Source organism: Saccopteryx leptura, chromosome 7 (genome assembly GCF_036850995.1).
Source record: "Saccopteryx leptura isolate mSacLep1 chromosome 7, mSacLep1_pri_phased_curated, whole genome shotgun sequence".
Classification (NCBI taxonomy): domain Eukaryota; kingdom Metazoa; phylum Chordata; class Mammalia; order Chiroptera; family Emballonuridae; genus Saccopteryx; species Saccopteryx leptura.
Window position 1 is genome coordinate 112,572,628 of NC_089509.1, and position 21,376 is coordinate 112,594,003.

General features: G+C 45.8%; 1 protein-coding gene across 2 annotated transcripts in view; it reads left to right on the forward strand.

Annotated features, from left to right (window-relative positions):
* The window catches only part of FBXO36 (F-box protein 36), an 83,082-nt gene that overhangs the window by 4,713 nt on the left and 56,993 nt on the right, over positions 1–21,376 (forward strand). The gene's annotated exons all lie outside the window — the stretch shown is intronic.

Below are 21,376 nucleotides of genomic sequence, written 5' to 3' on the forward strand. Positions count from 1 at the left end.
TTTCTGCAATGAGCATTTATTTTTATAATTAGAGAAAAGCAATAAAGATTTAAAATGGGTAACTCTCAGAGAAGTTACCCTACTCTGCACCATCTTCCACAGTGAATGAGGGGAAGCTTTAATAACCTGTCACCAAAGATTCCATTATGTTTTGGGGTTTTTTGCAGGTGGGGAAGTGTAAATCTGTAAATTCGGAGGCGGTACAAAATGGATTAATAGTTACTTGGGAAGTTTTCAGGAGATGGTAATGTCTAGAAACTAATGATGTTATATTTTTGCTTCTGTTTTTTATTTTTAACATAGGTAATAATTCTTTTTTTTTTTTTTCATTTTTATTGGAGAGAGAGAAAGAGAAGGGGAGAGAGAGAGAGAGAGAAAAGAGGGGAGGAGCAGGAAGTATCAACTCCCATATCTGCCTTGATCAGGCAAGCCCAGGGTTTTGAACCGGCAACCTCAGCATTCCAGGTCGACACTTTATCCACTGCACCACAACAGGTCAGGAGGTAATAATTCTTTTTGAGAAGCTAAAGTATTGCCCTTTCCCCTCATTGGTTGTGAGATAGTATTAATGAACTACAAAGAGATGTGGAGGGTAAAACAAGGCAAGGTATACTGAATGGGTTTATTTGCTCTCCAGTAAAGCTCAGAGAACAGAATTTGTCAAGTAAACTGAAGTCATATTAAGTATACACCAGATTGCACATTTTGGGGAGCTGAATGGGGTGGGGTGCAATCAACTTGATATTGTGATGGTTTCCCAGGAACCCCTAAATCAGGGGTCCCCAAACTTTTTACACAGGGGGCAAGTTCACTGTTCCTCAGACCGTTGGAGGGCTGGACTATAAAAAAAACTATGAACAAATCCCTATGCACACTGCACATATCTTATTTTAAAGTAAAAAAACCAAAACGGGAACAAATACAATATTTAAAATAAAGAACAAGTAAATTTAAATCAACAAACTGACCAGTATTTCAATGGGAACTATGTTCCTCTCACTGATCACCAATGAAAGAGGTGCCCCTTCCGGAAGTGCGGCGGGGGCCGGATAAATGGCCTCAGGGGGCCGCATGCGGCCCGCGGGCCCTAGTTTGGGGACCCCTGCCCTAAATCATGCTCTGTTGTAGGCCTGTTCCCCCACATAAGGTCCCAAAGAGTCAAATACCGCCTAACCAGGCAGTGGCGCAGTGGATGGAGCATCAGACTGGGATGCGGAGGACCCAGGTTCAAGACCCCAGGCTCATGTGGTTTGAGCAAAGCTCACCAGCTTGGACCCAAGGTTGCTACCTCAAGCAAGGGGTTGCTTGGTCTGCTGAAGGCCCACTGTCAAGGCAGATATGAGAAAGCAATCAATGAACAACTAAGGTGGTGCAACGAAAAACTGATGATTGATGCTTCTCATCTCTCTCTGTTCCTGTCTGTCTGTCCCTGTCTATCCCTCTCTCTGTCTCTGTCTCTGTAAAGAAAAAAAAAAAGGTCAAATACCGTATTTTATCAAATATTTTAACACACTATTTGGTTCAGAATATTTTTTTTATTTTCCTCCTTAAAATCCAGTGTGTCTTATGGTCAGGTGCGTCTTACGGAGCAAAAAATGCGGTACATGGAAAAGGTAAAGCAGAGGCGAGTAAACAGGTTTGCGTCTGCTTACTCTTTCCTTGTCTCTTACGGAACCCTCCCGCTGCTGGCACTGTGTCTGCGGACTTCAAAGCTACCTTGCTCGTTCTGCACAGTAGCCACCAGCCTTAGCCAAAATGTTTTCACACACAAAAATGGCTGCTGCTTTTAAAGCCCAAAGCCAGAGGAATGCTATACTTGCTTTCGTGTATTTTGGTTTGACTTAACCTTCTTGTTCAGCTCTAACTCCCTCACAGTGCCTTGTTTTTCCCTCTGTGATTAAAAGAGGGGCTTTTCCCATCTTCACTGCATTTTAGAACTTCCAGCCCCACGCCTGCCCCTCCGGGAGGGTTTTGGTTTTTCTTGCTGCTCTTTCTGACAGCAGCACCTGCTGTAAACACCCTCCCTGCCCTACAGGTTCGGCCAGGTGTTGATCCCTCTGTGTTACTCTTCTATTCTTCATATCTGACACACTTCAGAAAAATGATCCCCAACCTGTGACAGCCCAGGATGTGCCCCATTAGAGTTGTGAAATTGCTTTTAATCCAAAACTTCCATTCCTTTTCATTTTTAAGTGCCACGTGCTACTTTTTGGAGGAAAGGGGCAAAATAATCCAAACAATGCGATTAAATCTTAAAAAAACAACAACAATACTCAGTGCTTTCCCGTAGTATAACTCAGTCATCAGTAGTGGCTCCTAAGTCCGCATTTCCGAATTACCTGACAGCCTGACGGAGCTCCAGTGTCATCTCTTTCCAGGTCAGTCATTCACTCGGCACCTAGGAGCGCCCACTCAATCTGGGCAGGTCATTGGGTTTCACCCTGCATTGACACAGGTTTGCTTCCTAATTATCTGGGGCAGTAGAGCTCTTAATTAGGAGGCACTGAGTCAGGGATCCTTTTGTTCTTCCTGCTGGTCGGCAAGCTCTTGACCTGGGGCTAGGCGCTTAATTTGTCTGGGCCCCAGCTGCCTCATCAACATAATAAGGTTACCAGTCTGAGATCACTAAGGTGTATTCCATCTCTAAAATGCTATTTCACAGGAAAGTGGTGTTTTGCCCCAGAGAAAGCCGTTTGTTTTTTGTACTTTCTTTTTCTTAGAAAAATTGAGTTTGCATTCAAATTCTTTATCTTTTTTTGCAAGAGAGAAATGAAAAGCATCGACTCATAGTTGAGTCACTTTAGTTGTTCACTGATTGCTTCTCACATGTGCCTTGACGAGGGGGACAGGCTCAAGCCAAAGCCAGTGACCCCTTGCCCAAGCCAGTGACCTTTGGCTCAAGCCAGTGACCTTGGGCTTCAAGCTAGGGAACTTGGGGTCATGTCGATGATCCTGCACTCAAGCCAGTGGCCCCGCGCTCAAGGTGGCGAGCCTACACTCAAGCCAGCGACCTTGGGGTTTCAAAGCTGGGAACTCAGTGTCCCAGGTCACTTCTCTCTCCACTGCCACCACCACCAGTCATTCCTGCATCAAAGATTTTTATTAGTAGCTAGATGTATATGGCCTGGTGTAAATCTTCACCTGCCAGAGGTTCCATTTCTTCATCTGTAACAGGAACAGTTCGACCCTTGGCTACTTCACAGGTGAGAACCAAATGTATATTTTACAGAAGAACTGTAGCCTGACATGTGGTGCAGTGGAGGAAGCCTCGACCTGGAACACTGAGGTCACTGGTGTGAAACCTCAGGCTTGCCCGGTCAAGGCACATATGAAAAGCAACTACTACAAGGTGAGGCTTCCTGCCGCTACCCCTCCTCTCTCTCTCCTCTCTATAAAATCAGTCAGTAAAGCACTGTAGGCCTGTGTTTCTCTAAGAGAGGTTTCATGATCAAATAAGTTTGGAAAATCTAAACTTAAACACAATTGTTTGCTTCCCCGGAATTTTTCAGAGTCTTTAAAATGCTGCTGTGCAATGTCAAGTTTCAAGAGGCGATGACAGCATGGAGCTGTTTTAAGAGCATGTGACTACTGGACCCCTCTTTCTCTGAGCATCTCAGAAACTGAGGGTCTGTGGATGCTGTTTGGAAAACAGCCAGCAGGGTGCCTGGCATATGGCAGCAAATATAGTACTAAAAAGGGTTTAAGGGCTTATACTACGTTGTCTTCCGATGACAAATTAGTCATCCTTCATACTTCAATGACGATGATTGTAGGAGCTGGTTAGTCATCTCAGGACTGTGTTCTTTTATTTATTTATTTTTACAGTCAGTTTATGTTTCTACAAGAACACCTATGATGCACTTTTTTTTTTTTTTATTTTACAGAGACAGAGAGAGAGTCAGAGAGGGGGATAGATAGGGACAGACAGACAGGAACGGAGATAGATGAGAAGCATCAATCATTAGTTTTTCATTGCGACACCTTAGTTGTTCATTGATTGCTTTCTCATATGTACCTTGTCCATGGGCTACAGCAGACCGAGTAACCCCTTGCTCAAGCCAGCGACCTTGGGTCCAAGCTGGTGAGCTTTTTAATTTTTTTTTCAATTTATTTATTTTTTACAGAGACAGAGAGTGAGTCAGAGAGAGGGATAGACAGGGACAGAGGGATAGACAGGGACAGACAGACAGGAATGGAGAGAGATGAGAAGCATCAATCTTTAGTTTTTCATTGCGCGTTGCAACACCTTAGTTGTTCATTGATTGCTTTCTCATATGTGCCACAGGCCTTCAGCAGGCCTTCAGCAGGCCTAGTAACCCCTTGCTGGAGCCAGTGACCTTGGACTCAAGCTGGTGGAATTTTGCTCAAACCAGATGAGCCCGCGCTCAAGCTGGCGAGCTCAGGGTCTCGAACCTGGGTCCTCTGCATCCCAGTCTGACGCTCTATCCACTGCGCCACCGCCTGGTCAGGCTCTGGTGAGCTTTTGCTCAAACCAGATGAGCCTGCGCTCAAGCTGGTGACCTCGGAATCTTGAACCTGGGTCCTCCGCATCTCAGTCTGACACTCTATCCACTGCTTCACCGCCTGGTCAGGCACCTATGATGTTCTGATCGGGATTATGGTGACTGTATAGATCCATTTGTGGTGAATTGACATCTTTACTATTAAGTTTCCAATCCGCAAATACAGTTTATACTTCTATTTAGATTTTTTAGTTTTTGCTATAATTGAATGTATTGGGATGACATTGGTTAATAAAACCTTACACACACACACAAAAAAAACACCTTCCAGGTTTCAAGTGTACAGCTCAATTAAACATGATCTGCATCCTGCATTGTGTGCTCACCACCCAACAGCAAGTCTCTTTTCATCACATTTGTCTCCCCGTTGCCCACTGCCAGCTCCCCACCTCCCTTTTCTTCTGGCTGTCAGCATAGTGTTGTTCATGTCTGTGTGTCACATGTGTATATATGTATATGTATTTTATTTTTGCTTAATCCTTTCACCTTTTTTCACCCAGCCCTTGATTGTTTGGTTATTCTTTAATTTTTCTCAATGGTTTATCATAGTGTAGAAATCTTACATGTATTTTGTTAGATTTCTAGGTGTTTGACCTCTTTGTTTTATTTTAAGTTAAATTCCTTTTTAAAATCCTATTTTCTATTTGTAACTAAATGACAAAAACAATTGATTGTTGCTTCTAGTAAATTTCCTTTTCTCTAGATCTTTTGTCAACATCTAGTGATCTTGCTAAGTCAGTTGCTAATTCTAATAATTTGTAATTCTTTTAAATTTTCTGACACATTCATGTCATCTGTGGATAATGACATATATTTCTTCCTTCCTAATCCTCATGTCTTTTTTATTCTTGCCTTATTACATTGGCTAAGATTTCCACTAAAATATTTAAAAGATAGGCCCTGGCCGGTTGGCTCAGTGGTAGAGCGTCAGCCTGGTGTACAAGAGTCCCGGGTTTTTTTTTGTATTTTTCTGAAGCTGGAAACGGGGAGAGACAGCAGACAGACTCCCACATGCACCCGACCGGGATCCACCCGGCACGCCCACCAGGGGCGACGCTCTGCCCACCAGGGGGCGATGCTCTGCCCCTCCTGGGCATCGCTCTGCCGAGACCAGAGCCACTCTAGCGCCTGGGGCAGAGGCCAAGGAGCCATCCCCAGCGCCCAGGCCATCTTTGCTCCAATGGAGCCTTGGCTGCGGGAGGGGAAGAGAGAGATAGAGAGGAAGGAGGGGGGGTGGAGAAGCAAATGGGCGCTTCTCCTATGTGCCCTGGCCGGGAATCGAACCCGGGTCCCCCGCACGCCAGGCCGACGCTCTACCGCTGAGCCAACCAGCCAGGGCCAAGAGTCCTGGGTTTGATTCACGGCCAGGGCACACAGGAGAAGCACCCATCTGCTTCTCCACCCCTCCCCCTCTCCTTCCTCTCTGTCTCTCTCTTCCCCTCCCGCAGCCAAGGCTCCATTGGAGCAAAGTTGGCCCCGGCGCTGAGGATGGCTCTGTGGCCTCTGCCTCAGGTGCTAGAATGGCTCTGGTTGCAACAGAGCGGCGCCCCAGATGGGCAGAGCATCGCCCCCTGGTGGACATGCCGTGTGGATCCCGGTCGGGTGCATGCGGGAGTCTGTCTGACTACCTCCCCGTTTCCAACTTCAGAAAATACTAAAAAATAAAAAATAAAATATTTAAAAGAAATAATACCAGGTTTTTCATATTATGCCATGAAGTATAAAAGTATAAAAGTATTATTACCAGTCAGGGCACAGAGGAGAAGTGCCCTGTAGGTTTATAAAATTGCTGTAGGTTTATAAAAATTAGAATAACAACATTCCTTTTTACTTCCTTGTTTTTTGGGGGTTTTTTTGGTGTGAAGAAGGGAAATAATGAATTATAGAAATGATCCCTGAAAGTATAGTCTTTTATGTATATGTTTAGATTTTATTTATTCATTTTTCAGAGAGAGAAAGGAGAGAGAGGGAGAAAGAAAAGGGAGGAACAGGAAGCATCAGCTTCCATACATGCCTTCACCAGGCAAGCCCAGGGTTTTGAACCAGCAACCTCAGCATTCCAGGTCAACACTTTATCCACTGAGCCACCACAGGTCAGGCAAAAGTATAGTCTTGAAGAAGGGAACTAGTGAGACAGACCTCCCAAATGTGCCCCAACTGAGATCCACCCAGCAACCCTCATCTAGGGCTGATGCTTGAGTTCTGAGCTATTTTTAGTGCCTGGGGCTAATACACTCCAAGGGAGTTATTCTCAGTGCCCAGGGCCATGCTCAAACAGCCACTGGCTTTGGGAGGGGAAGAAGTAGAGAAAGAGGAGTGGGAAGGAGGGAAGGAGGGAGGAAAGAGATGGTCACTTCTCCTCTGTGCCCTGACTGGTAATCAAACCCAAGACGCCCATACATTGGGCTGACACTCTATTCACTGAGCCACAGGCCCAGGCCTCCTTGTATTCAAATTTGCTAAATGTTTCTATTTTGAATGGATAGTAGATTTTATTTAAAAAACTAAATTAAAAATGATATGTTAGCTATATACCAAAATTTAAGTTTGCCGGTTTTCTCCAAATAATTCTTCAGATCAAATATTAACTCCAGTACCGCCATGATCATCATACCTTAAATAAATAACTCCCATCGCTTTCCCATTCTGTGACTGTATATTTGGACCCAATCATCTGGGTCACTTCCTGGTAGTCTCCCCACAACCAAATCTTCTCCCTCCTTTGGGTCTTATCTAAAATGCCCACTTGACATTTCAAATCATTGGGGAAATAGAGAACCATTCAATAATTACTGTGACAACCGACTATCAAAATTGTCACAAAATTAAAGAAAAATTAAATCTGTCTTGTACTATATACTTAAAAGTTTTATATAGATTGAAGAGCTAACGATTATACACACAAACATACACTATGAAAGCGCCATAAGAAAAAAAGAGAGACTATTGTTTTCATCTGGATGTAGAGTCTACACAAGACTCTGAATTTAGAAGCCATAAATTTAAGAAATAGCAGATCACATACAGCCTAATAAAATTTTGTGTCATGAATGATACTTAAAACAAATATAATTAACTGGAAGAAAGGTAACCGCATATTTACCAGGCAAAGGGTTACTATTCTCTGTATTCAAAAATTATTAATCATACAAATTAGTGAGATAGTGCCATAGAAAAATAAGCAAAGGCTATGAACAGTTACTGAAGAAATCCACGTGTGACTAATAAACATATGGAAAGATGCTTCACCTGTTTAGTGATCAAGAAAATACAGTTTAAAGCTACAGATACTAATTTTTTTCACTGGCAAAAATTGAAACCATCCGTTGGCAAGGCTGAGAGAGAAAAGGCTCCCGTGAGTGTTTGCTGCACATCAAATCCTGGGCCGCGCTGACCATGCAGAGGTGAAGTCCTTTCCTCTGGAAGCTTGTGGTCTGGAGGGGAGACAGGCAAACAGACTACTGCAAATGCACTTGTTCGAGGAGATTGGAGCCATCTGGTCAGAGCATTGACCTTGAATAGGTCAAGGAAGACTTCAGGAAGAGTAGTTGCGAGCTGAGATGAAGACAGCTGGAGCCAGCCCTGCAGGGCAAAGATGTGTGAGCCCAGAGCTTGGGGCAAAGATGTGGGAGTCTGGAGCTCGTTCCATTCCTGGAGGGCCAGTGCTGCCTTGCGCTGCTGCAGGCTGGAAAGCTGGGGTCGGGACCAGTGAGGGGCAGTCAGGGAACAGGTCAGGAAGTGCCTTGTCAATCAAGAATTGGGCCTTGAGCCTGACCAGGTGGTGGCGCAGTGGATGGAGCGTCGAACTGGGATGCGGAAGGACCCAGGTTCGAGACCCTGAGGTCGCCAGCTTGAGAGCGGGCTCATCTGGCTTGAGCAAAGAGCTCACCAGCTTAGACCCAATGTCGCTGGCTCCAGCAGGGGGTTACTCGGTCTGCTGAAGGCCCACGGTCAAGGCACATGTGAGAAAGCAATTAATGAATAACTAAGAAGTCGCAACGCGCAACGAGAAACTGATGATTGATGCTTCTCATCTCTCTCCGTTCCTGACTGTCTGTCCCTGTCTATCTCTGCCTCTGTAAAAAAAAAAAAAAAAAAAAGAATTGAGCCTTGATCCAGCCAGACAGGGTTGTTCAAATTCCCCTTTGGTTTTACAAATGAATGGACTAGTGAGGTTCCTCAAGCATTTTACTCAAATCCCCTGTTTGGGAATATTTCCCACTGATTTAAAGTGTGTAATGCCAAGGAAATACCTGCGTGCTCAAATGTTTTATGTATCAAATTTTAATGCCTTAACTTGTGCTCCCACAACCCAGATGAGCATGTTTGGGTGCAAGCCCCAGAGGAAAGCATCTCTCATCACCGGGAGGACAGTAGGATGTGTCACAAACGTGTTGTCGTTTGGGAAGGCTGAGCTGTAACCAACCCCGTTTGCATTTGTGCCTGCACAAGACAGGTACAATCGGAGCGACCCCCTTCTGATGATCACATCAAGCTAGAGAGTTAATGTATATAGTAAGTGATTTTCAGTGCTTTTTGTCTCAACTTGGCATTTGTGATAAGGACACAAGAATTTGGTAGCTATTGTTAATGATTCAACTCTAAAATGGAAGTCTTAACTTCTCTCACGTTCTGGATCTCCTGGATCCTCTGAATTGAAGAGTGTCCTAAAATCAACAATTACAACAAAGTGATTTTAATTCATACAACAAACATTTGAGTGCTTTCCGTGTCCTGAGTGCTGCTGGGTGCGGGCCCAGCACTAAGAACGCAGTAGCAAGTGAAAGCTTGTTCTCTCTCCTCATGGAGCTAGATGCTGAGCAGATCAGCACAGAAGCTGAGCTAAGATGTGAACCAAACAAGACGTCAAGCATGGTCCTGCTGTCAAGGAGAGACGGGCAAGCGCTCAAGGATGTGGCCTGGCCAGGGAGGTCAGAGAAGACTCTCCAGAGGACATGAAGCCTGACCTGCGGTCTGGAAGACCGCGCGACTGGACAGAGGCCAGGTCAGAGATCAGGGTGGTGAGGCCACGCATTCGTCCTAGAATGTCATCGGGACCTCTGTCCTGGTACTGAGAACCAGAGCCATTGATCTTTAAGAGGATGCAGTGACTGGAATACTAAGTTCCAATGATTGTGAGGTACACTGTCTTTACATCTTAATATTCCCCAAGTCAAAGTTTTTGTTTGTTTGTTTTTTGGGGTTTTTTGGTATTTTTCTGAAGCTGGAAACGGGGAGAGACAGACAGACTCCCGCATGCGCCCGACCGGGATCCACCCGGCACGCCCACCAGGGGGCGATGCTCTGCCCCTTTGGGGTGTCGCTCTGCCACGACCAGAGCCACTCTAGCGCCTGGGGCAGAGGCCAAGGAGCCATCCCCAGCGCCCGGGCCATCTTTGCTCCAATGGAGCCTCGCTGCGGGAGGGGAAGAGAGAGACAGAGAGGAAGGAGAGGCGGAGGGGTGGAGAGGCAGATGGGTGCTTCTCCTGTGTGCCCTGGCCGGGAATCGAACCCGGGACCTCTGCACGCCAGGCCGACGCTCTACCACTGAGCCAACCCGCCAGGGCCCCCAAGTCAAAGTTTAATTAGCTTTTTTTCTTCCTGGGCTGTACATAAAATACTGGTGTAACAGCAGCCAGTGGCATTTCAGAGTGGATGAGATGTGGTGATCAGGTCTGCATGTTTAAAGGCTCGGTTGGGATATAATGTGAGCAGGTTTGTGATCATCTGCGTGGGTCAGGGTTGTCTTTGTATTGTATTATAAAAAATGCAGAAATTGACTACTAGTGCTGAGTAACACTAATATTCTTTTTCATCTATATTTCACTGCCTATTTTCAAAGTTCTCTTTATCAGAATAGTTTCTTTGTTCTAGTTAACTTAATAAGTAAATATTATTAATCTGAACTTATAAAAAATCTATCTTCAAAATACCCTTTAATTCAGTAAACATATATTGATATTGATAGGTATACATAGATACAGGTAAAATCTGTGCAGTTTTCCCTGCATAAAAGGGTTCTGCCATGAAAAACTAAGAGTTTGACAACTGTGGTGGTAATGGGGACCCGTGACAGATTTGGTAGAGGACAATGACATGGCTGAAGCCGCGGCACAGAGTGTGGAAGGCATGAGGGACAGGGCAGAGGTGTCTGTGAGTTAGGACGGAAGAGGATGAACAAGCGACATGGTCTTGTTTCTCATCCCCAAAAATGTATATAATACTTCTTACCTCCTAAGGCTTTTATGGAGTGAGGTATACAAATTACTGACAATTCCATCCCTTATATTTTTATTCTGGTAAGTTCCTTTAGTTCCAAGATGAGTCCGTCTCCTCTCTAAAACTATTAAAATGTGTCTTTGGCATTTTTTTAAGGGAGAGGTTGGCATTGAACAAGAAAGAAATTGCTGGTGCATTCCATAGCCTTTTGTGGCAGGCTCGGTCAGGGGACTGCCTCCAGCCCCCCCGTGGCTCTCTTCCACACGGTCATTACTCCCTTCAGTCACCCAACTTGCTCTCTTCTTTAAGGACGTGGCTTTCTGAGCCTTTAACAGGCTCCACATAAGACACTCTCAAGCAGCTAAGTGTCGAATATATGGTGACAGAGATTTGACTTTGGGAGGTGGGCATACAATGCAATATACAGGTGATGTGTCATGGAATTGTACACTTAAAAGCTGTATGATCTTATTAACTAATGTCAGACCAATACATTTACTTTTTTAAGAGAGGACCTAAGAACTGTTGGATGCATTTTTAGTGCTTTGGCACTTAGTGATTATTGTATCAAATTTATTTTTCCCAAGTAGTAGAACTTATTTAAGCAGAGACTAAAAAATATTTTAAAATAAGTGAAATAAAAGTTATTCCGCAGTATTACCTTTAAATACTGATTTTTTCAGAGATCAGGGCGATGCAGCAGGGATAGCCAGAGGTTGCCAGCAAGCCAGAGACTTAGAAGAAGCAAGGAAGGACCCCTCCACAGGCTGCAGGGGAGGGCGTGGCCCTGCTGACCCTGCGGATTCGGACTTCTAGCCCCCAGAACTGGGCAACAGTGTCTGTTGTTTTAAGCCACCCAGTTTGTGGCACTTTGTTACCACCCTGCTATCCTAGGAAACTCAAACAATATGTGAGGATATTCACCTGAATATGGCAGTGGGAAAAGACAGCTGTCATTGCATACCTTGTCTAAGCCATGTCTAAAATAAGTCTGTATTGTACAGTCCCCTGCCCCTCCCCTTGCCACGGTCGATTAGACCAAGACGGATCCCTGTTTCTAGGCCAGTGTGAATGAACCCCTGGGCTGACCGGCAGCCGTACGATTCGTGTGGCCTGGTGTGGAAAGGCAGCCTCTCCTGAAGATTTAGACTGAGGAGCTCAAAGGGAGTAGCCAGTTCCCACAGGAAACGGAAGTGGAAAGGTAAAGAGTAAGCTTGCGGTGTCTGCTCTGCGTTCAGAACGGACACCCAAGTTACTGGCCGAGAGAGGAGCCAAAAAAAACACCCAAAGGAGGGACAGGGCCATGGGTGGGCGTGGGGCACGAAAGGGGGATTGTTATGTGGAGCTGGGCTTTGGGGTGTGGCTGAGACGGCAGGTTGCCTCTCCAACCATTCCCACCTGTTAAAAAAACTCAACTTTTATTTGGCTAAAAACTGCCCAGCCACAAGATTTCATGTCTCCCCTGCCAGGCCACCGGGCATGACCTTGAAACTAAGTATTCAGGGCTTCTAGGAAGTATGTGGGGGTGGAGGCAGTGAGGGGTGCTTAGAAGTCAAATCTGGGGCCGGGGGCAGGAAGGGAGATGGGGGACAGCTCAGCCCCCACCCCCCACTCCCACCTACTGGCACAGAGCAGAGCTCTGAGGACACAGGAAATAGCTCCCGCTGTCACTCCACCATAGGCCACGGCCAGTCCCTTGACTTCCCTTCTTGTTTGCCTGCCTTCCCTGCATGAAAGTGTGGTTCGGGCCTTTGGGTCGTTCACCCCACTCAGTGCAGTGGGCCCTCACCCTGAGGCAGTACCTGGAGATGACAGTCCAGCACCTCGGCCCCATTCAGAGACAGGAGGTGGCCGTGCAGGCAGGAGGGTTCCGCAGTCCTAGCCTGCGGTCACTCAGCAGCAGCAGTGTGGCCACTTGTCTGCTGCTCCCCAGAGGACTCTGCCTCCTCCCACCATGCCTCTCGGGCTCCATCCTCTGCCTGTGCTGCTCAGTCACGGGCCTCAGTCTCCATTTCCTCCAGTGAGAGGGTCTCGTTTTCATTCAGCCGCTTGTCTCTGTAGGGAGCTTTGTCCCACCTGACATCCTCATTGGCCATTCAAGCCCCTGTGTTACCTGTCCTTGGGCCATGTGTTAACAGCTAATGTTTTTGCCACCGGCACCTGTCTCCCTTCTTGTGACGGTGCCCTGAAATCCCACCTCCCTCTCCCCTATTGCATGTGGTCCAGATAACAGGATCCCACACTGTCGATAGCCACAGTGATCGGGAGAACCCAGTATAAGCCAGTTAGATCCTGAAACTTGAGAAGAGGCATTTCCTTCACCCCAGACTGGTAGTGATGTGAGCCTGGAGCCACAGCAGCCATCTTGTGCCAGCAGGGAGCTGTAGGCTTGTCCCCACCAGGGACAGCCCTCTTGTGAGTGTAGCCAGCATGGCAGAGGACCCAGAAATAAAGAGAGCAGATCGTTCGTTGTCTGCCGCGTCTGGAGCCAGCCGGGCCTACGGCTACGTATGCCAGTAAGGTTCCTTTTCCACTCCACCCGGGATGGCAGTGTTTTCCATCACCTCAGCGGAAACCACCCTACCTGCTACAAGTCAGATGGCCACTCTGGTGCAGTCGGTAGTGGCTGGGACAGCAGGCCAACTGTGCTCAAGGGAGGTCAGCCCCAGTGGTTGAAGCTGTGGGTGATGCGAGCAGTTGGAAGTCCGGTCTCTCCAATATAAATAAGGGAATGCAAGATAAGGATCAAATTCAAGTTCATAAATCATAGGGGCTTTTACAAGATAAAATATACACAAAACACAAACAGTAGCCTCTGAAAGGACATGTGTAGGCATGTGAAGTATTCAGGAGCCGTGACCCCTCGGCAACTTGGCTGGCGCACCGGGTATTTGGACCTAGACAGCCTCTGCTGTGGGCATCTCTCGAGACCTGTCCGTAAGAACTGCATGAGGTTGTAAGTGTTGAATAAAGGCACCTGACACAAATAGTATATATTCACTGAATTACATTTTTCCCACTGTTCTCAAAGACTGCCTGCCTCTCCCGTATTCTCCACACTAGAAAGCAGCTGTGTCTGAGGAATCAAAGCAAAATCAAAACTAAAGCTAATAAACAAAGCAGAATTGGTGTAGATGTTTTGGGCAAGTTTACATTTTACATTAAAACACACTTATTTAATACAGTGGTACCTTGAGATACGAGTTTAATTTGTTCTGTAACCAAGCTCGTAAATCAGTCAACTTATATATCAAACAAATTTCTCCCATTTAAAATAACTGAAATAGATTTAATCCGTTCTAGCCCTGTGAAACATCCCCAAACCATCCTAAATTATGAAGAAAGATATGTTTTTAATTAAGAAACACACATGTCTACTTTACCAATGCATAACAAAATATATGAAATAAAAGAAAAATGTGTTATTTAGTACTGTATTCTTTTTTTTTTAAAGAAAGATCTGAATTATATACTTTTTTTTTTTTATTCATTTTAGAGAGGAGCGAGAGAGGGAGAGAGAGAGAGAGAGAGAGAGGGAGAGAGACAGGGGGAGGAGCTGGAAGCATCAACTCCCATATGTGCCTTGACCAGGCAAGCCCAGGGTTTCGAACCGGTGACCTCAGTATTTCCAGGTCGACGCTTTATCCACTGCGCCACCACAGGTCAGGCATTTAGTACTGTATTCTTACCTTGGAGACAGACGAGTGCAGCTAATGGAGGTGAATGGTGGAGGAGGAGGGAGGGAGGAAGGGATGCACTGTAGACACGTAAACTAAAACTGCACTTTCTTAACACTAAATATAAACTAAAACTGCATTTTCTTTAAACAAAACTAAAACTGCCCTTTTTTTTTACTTAAAACCACAAAAACTTAATTGTAAAAAAGTACATATTCTTTTTGTTTTGTTTTTTTTGTTGTTTTTTTTCATTTTTCCGAAGCTGGAAATGGGGAGGCAGTCAGACAGACTCCCGCATGCACCCGACCGGGATCCACCCGGCATGCCCACCAGGGGGCGATGTTCTGCCCCTCTGGGGCGTCGCTCTGTTGCATCCAGAGCCATTCTAGCGCCTGAGGCAGAGGCCACAGAGCCATCCCCAGCGCCCGGGCCATCTTTGCTCCAGTGGAGCCTCGGCTGCCGGAGAAGAAGAGAGAGACAGAGAGGAAGGAGAGGGGGAGGGGTGGAGAAGCAGATGGGCGCTTCTCCTGTGTGCCCTGGCCGGGAATTGAACCCGGGACTCCTGCATGCCAGGCCGACGCTCTACCGCCGAGCCAACGGGCCACGGCCTAAAAAAATGCATATTCTTAACTTTAAACAACCTAAGTTTAACATTACATATTTTTCATTTAATCATCACCTGTTTTTGCCTTTTTGGCTGCACTTTCGGCACTTTCACTTGCAGGACTTTTGAATAAAAATCTATCCAAAGAGGTTTGCTTTTGCCTGCCTTTTAAAATGTTACAGAAATGTGACAAACAAGTGTCATTAATAAGTTCTGAAGAATGACCAGTTGAAACTTTTTCTGGGTGTTTCTTCTCAATGAAACTTGAAAGCTTCTCCCATATTGCCAGCATGTCTTTAATTTCACTTGTAGAAATCACTTCTCCGACTCTACCTCCTCCTCACTACTAATCTCTTGTGGAAGCTCCGTATGTTGCATCATCTGTAGCTCCTTCAACTCCTCAGTTGAGAGTTCCTCCTCATGTTCCTCGACAAGTTCGTTTATGACACCCTCATCTACTTCCAGACACATCGACTTTCCGAGGGACACAATCTCCTCCAACACTTCTACCTTGGTCTTGGTCTCTGGTTCGAATCCTTCGAAGTCCCTGTCTGCAACAACATCAGGTCATAACTTTTTCCATGCCGAGTTCAAGGTTCTTCTTGTAACTTCTTGCCATGCCAAGTCAATAATGCATAAACATATCACGATGTTGTAGTGATCTTTCCAAAACTCTCGAAGGGTTAGATTTGTATTCTCAGTCACCTCAAAGCAGCAGCAGAACAAGTACTTTGTGTAAAGCTTTTTAAAGTTGGAAATGACCTGCTGATCCATAGGTTGCAAGATTGAAGTTGTGTTGGGTGGGAGGTAGAGGACTTTCACGAATTTGAACTCATCGAGCATGTCATCTTCAAGACCAGGTGGGTGGGCTGGAGCATTTTCAAGGATTAGTAATGCTTTTATTGGGAGTTTATTTTCTTGAAGATATTTCTTCACTGCAGGACCAAAGATGAGATTTACCCATTCAATAAAAAACTGCCACGTAACCCATGCCCTAGCATTGACGCACCACATAACCTGCAGTTTTTCTTTAAGAATCTTGTGAGTCATAAAGGCTTGAGGATTTTCGGAATGATACTCTAGCAGTGGCTTTACTTTACTGTCACTGCTAGTATTTGCACACAATGCAAGGATCGGGGTTCCTTCATGGGTTTATGGCCTGGCAGCTTCTTCTCTGCAGTAATGAAAGTCCTCCAGGGCATTTTTTTCCAAAACAATCCTGTTTCGTCACAGTTGAACACTTGTTGGAGGATGTAGCCTTCCTTTGCGATAAGCGCAGCAAAACGTGCGATGTACTACTCCTCAGCTGCCTTAACATCAGCACTCACAGCTCACTGTGCCTCACCACCGAGTGGATGCCAGATCTCTTCTTGAAATTTTCAAACCTTCAGCTGCCTCTTTTGAGGTTGATGGTTCTTTCTTCTTCAAGTCACCCTAAATAATACATGCCTTTTCGCATATTACAGTCTCCGTCACTGTATCTCCTGCCAGCTTTCTCTTTCACCCACACCAGCAGAAGCTTCTCCATTTCTTCATGGATATTTGTTCTTAATTGGAACAGAATTATAGTTCCTTTCGCTGTATTTGTGCTTTTGATGCCATCCTTTTGTTTAAGGATGGTACAAATTGTAGATGTATTGCGGTCGTACAGCCTTGCCAGTTCAATCACTCGTACACCACGCTCATATTTTTCTATTATTTCTTGCTTTACTTCTATCGACATCATTCTGTTCTTCTTCCTTTACCCTCTTCTACCCTGCCCTCACCCCCAAGTACTCACTTTTTTTTAAAGATTTTATTTATTGATTTTAGAGAGGAGAGGGAGAAAGGTGGTGGAGAGGTGCAGGAAGCATCAAGTCATAGTTGCTTCTCTTACATGCCTCTACTAGGCAAGCCCAGGGTTTCGAACTGGCAACCTCAGCATCCAGGTCAGTGCTTCATGCACTGCCCCACCACAGGTCAACTCACTTATTTTTAAGTCAATTAAATGCATACTTAAAAACATATTTTGGAGTGAAGAACACATAGCATCTGACAGGACCAGAGGCTCCTTTCAGAAGCCATTATCTTGCTCCTCAATGTCAGATCCCCTTCCAGACTTGGTTCTCCATTTTTCTAGGCTCAAGCTGCTGACTCCTCCCTCTTCTTAACTTCGCCCTCTTCCTCCCTTCGTGTCCAGCTGGAAATCAAGCTTTGTCCCCCTTCCTTTGGACTTCTGTCCATCCACATCTCCTCCCCTTGGCTGCCTCAGCCCTCTCACTGGTCCTGCTGCTTCTCCCAGATGGCCCCCACATCTCGGGCCTCCTCCTTCCGACCCACCAGTGCCAGGTGACTCTTCAGAGTACTGCGAGGGTGACAGTACGGTCCATCCTGATTGCCCGGGGATTCCATATCTGTGGGTTTTCCCACTCACCGAAATGTGTTTGGAGCCCCAACATCACCCTGGTGCTTTCGCAGTCATTCCAGCCCCTGGCCTGTCCCAGCTGGGGTGGAACAGGCCACCTCTGCCTTCTTGGTTCAGCTCTCATTCTGTCAATAAGTGTCCTTTTCGTGGACTATTTAGTGCTGTATTTTCTTCATTGGGGGCTTTTTGTTGGTGACTTCACTGTTTAAAATGGTCTCCAAGCACAGTGCTGACATGCTGTCTAGTGTCCTAAGCGCAAGAAGGCTGTGATGTGCCTTATGCTGCCTTTGGCTGTGAGTTCAGTGTTAATGAGCCAACAACATATCTTGAATAAAGTGTCTTTAAACAGAAGCACAGAAAACAAGGTTGTGTACTGATCAGTTGATGCAAATGTGACCAGAGACTGGCGGGAACCTGCCCCTGTGGTTCCCGAGGGCAGTGATTCAGTGTTGGATAATTCAACGCTGGTGGCACCTTTCTAGAACCTAATCACTGAATAACGAGAATCAGCTGTGCGCACACATGTGCATAGACCTCAGGATTGTTTGGTGCTCCATGTCACTTATGGGATATTGCTCTATACCATTGGTAGTCAACCTGGTCCCTACGGCCCCCTAGTGGGCGTTCCAGCTTTCATGGTGGGCAGTAGGGGAGCAACCAAAGTATAAATAAAAAGATAGATTTAACTATAGTAAGTTGTTTTATAAAGATTTATTCTGCCAAACTTAGTGAAAATCCAACATAAAGTACTTGGTAAGTAATTGTTATTATATGCTTTAACTTGCTGTAACTCTGCTTTATAAATTTTATAAAGTAAAGTTACTTCTCTACTTTATAAATCACCATTACTGTGGAACCGGTGGGTGGTTAGAAAATTTTACTACTAACAGAGATACAAAAGTGGACGGTAGGTATAAAAAGGTTGACTACCCCTGCTCTATATGGTCTGGCCCCTTTTCCCACTTCTAACTTCTCTCCTAAGACTGCCACAAGTCTCTATTCCAACCAACTGATGATCTTTTTTCTGCCCAGAATTTGTTTCAGTCACTGCCCCTCCCCGCTCCCTCCACCTGCTCTCCTTTGAGGGCTTCACTGGGGTGCAGTCACGAGGATGGGCGCAAGAGCCAGGCCTGGCCAGTCACTAACCACCCTGCCTCCAGGCCAGGACCTGGGGGGTAGTTGACACAGGCGAGAGCTAGACCAATACAACAGTTCCCTGAGAATCTTCACTCTCAAGAGTTTCTCCTGTGGGGGGGATCCTCAAGCTGGGTGGTTAGGCCTGAGTTTCTAGTTGCCAGGCTTCCCAATGCATGAGGGACACACATCGGCAATGGCTGATAATGAGGACAACAGCAGAGGAGTGGAAACATGAGGAGAGAGGGAGGGCTGATAGTCTGGCACTGGCACTGTGCACCCTGGAACTGTCATACCTGAGGCCACCCACACCACTGTGTTTCCAGACTACACTACCCAACATGACTGTCTTCATTTTTTCTTTTTTTGTAGTGACTGACAGACAGAAGGGAGAGAGATCTCATAGTTGTGGCACTTTAGTTGTTCATTGATTGCTTTCTCATATGTGTCTTGACCGCGGGCTCCAGCTGAGCCGGTGACCCCTTGCTCAAGCCAGCGACCTTAGACTCAAGCCAGTGGCCATGGGGTCATGTCTGCGCTCAAGCTGGTGAATCCTTGCTCACGCCGGATGAGCCCGTGCTCAAGCTAGCAACTGTGGGGTGTCGAACCTGGGTCCTCAGTGTCCCATGTCAATGCTGTATTCACTGTACCACCCCCTGGTCAGGCCCAGCATGACTGCTTTCTTACTGAAGTACTCAGGACTGAGTGTGTATCTCTTGAGAACAGCAGCCCTGAATAGTACGCTCGGACCTTCTGATCTATCTGGAATGCACTCTTGCTCTAAGTCACCAGTTTCTCCTTTACTTGGATTTCTTTTGGTTCAACATTTAATGCACCTGGATTTCCTTCTGTCAATTGTCTCTTTCCTTCAGTCTATTCCTGTTTGGGATAGAGAATAAAACAGGAAACTGGGGATTGGAAATAGGAGTAGGAAGTAAACAAGGAGAGAACTTGGCGGAACAGCCCTAGGAGGGGAGGGAAGTACGGGCAGGCAGCAGAGGTGGCGGCGGGCGCTGCTCGTCCACAGGCCAGGTGCGGTCCAGGGGTGCAGCGGGTCTCCGTGTGCCGCTGCGTCTGAGCCTCCGCGGCCTCGTTCATGTGGGGCCTTGTTTACGTAGTCATCCGTTCTGTTCTCAGGTCCACCTTCGTCTCGGCCAGAATTCCTTCTAACCTGGCCTTTTTCAGGGATAAGTTTGAGGGAAAAGCTCCAGAAATAATAGATAAAGGCTACCACAAATTGTTCCATCTTAAACATTCAATTGATTCTGGATAGTGGCACCCATGGAGTTACAAAAGCAAAAATCAATGAACATTCAAATAAGCAAGAAGACACTAAAGACAATGTCTCTTGACATGATCACCAACAAAGCAATGTCAGTTTCTTAGCATCTCATTGCTATTGATGGGAAAGAGAATTTCTTTTCTAGCAAACAAGAGATAGTAGATGGAAATTAGTCCTTACTAATGCAAGCGGTATAGACTAAAGGCTACAAGAGCCTAAGGCGGGGTCCCCAAACTTTTTACACAGGGGGCCAGTTCACTGTCCCTCAGACCGTTGGAGGGCCGAACTATAAACAAATCCCTATGCACACTGCACATATCTTATTTTAAAGTAAAAAACAAAATGGAACAAATACAATATTTAAAATAAAGAACAAGTAAATTTAAATCAACAAACTGACCAGTATTTCAATGGGAACTATGCTCCTCTCACTGACCACCAATGAAAGAGGTGCCCCTTCCGGAAGTGCTGCGAGGGCCAGATAAATGGCCTCAGGGGGCCACATGTGGCCCGCGGGCCGTAGTTTGGGGACCCCTGGCCTAAGGTCTGTGTTGAGGCTGCACATGGTTGTGAACCCAACCCTTAGCACAAAGCTTAGCATGCAGTGGGGATTCAGGAAATATTTGCTGGATTAATAAATATTAATTCTAACTGCTGTAATATTTTTTAAAGGGAGTACACAAAAATGACACAAAGCGAGGAAATGGCCCACAAAGGAGGGGGACCCGTGTCTTAGGATGACTCTTCTTTAGGAAGTGACCATAGGAGCTGAATCTCTAAAAAATGGAGTAGGTATTTTCCAAGGAATAAAGTAAGTAGCAGGAAGAATTCTAGACAGCTGGGTTCCATTTTAGCAAAGTCATCGAATTATGATTCTGCGATTGTGAAACCAGAAGCGCTGTGTTGACATGTGGGGTTCAGTCATGGCCCTGGCAGGAGGGGATGCTGAAGAAGCCGCGGACAGGGCCTTGCTCTGGAAATCTTCCTATGTCATACCAAGGATTTGGCCATGGAGAACCTTTAAGGTACTGTAAGTGAAAAAAAAAAATCACATTCACAGAAGCATTTTGTTAAGAGGCCATTGGCTGCCACACTGAAGATAGAGTGAAGATAGACAGCCTCTATCTCTGTATGAGATTTTATCATCATCTTCAAGAGCACATTGGAGATGAAGGGAATGTCAGCAGTTGGTAAGAAAGTGACTTTAATCAGAATTTGCTCACAAAGCCAATGTTTTGTAATGATAGAGAAGGAAAAGTCTAGAATGACTCAACTAGTGCCGTCAAAATACAGAATGCAGTAAGAGGAAGAGGTGGTTTGTGAGAGAGTTGAAGTCAAATTTTTTGGAGTTGAGTGTAAGGTCGCGGTGAATTACCCAGGTGGGTATGCCGGATGATTTATGAGGACTCTGGAGATGAGAAGTGACAAGGAGAAATGTTGACTCCCTCAGCAGCATTTAGAGCTCCAGATGAGATTACCTGGAGGGAGGAGAGAAGCCAGCAAAGTCTGGAGCTCTAACATTGAAGCATACAT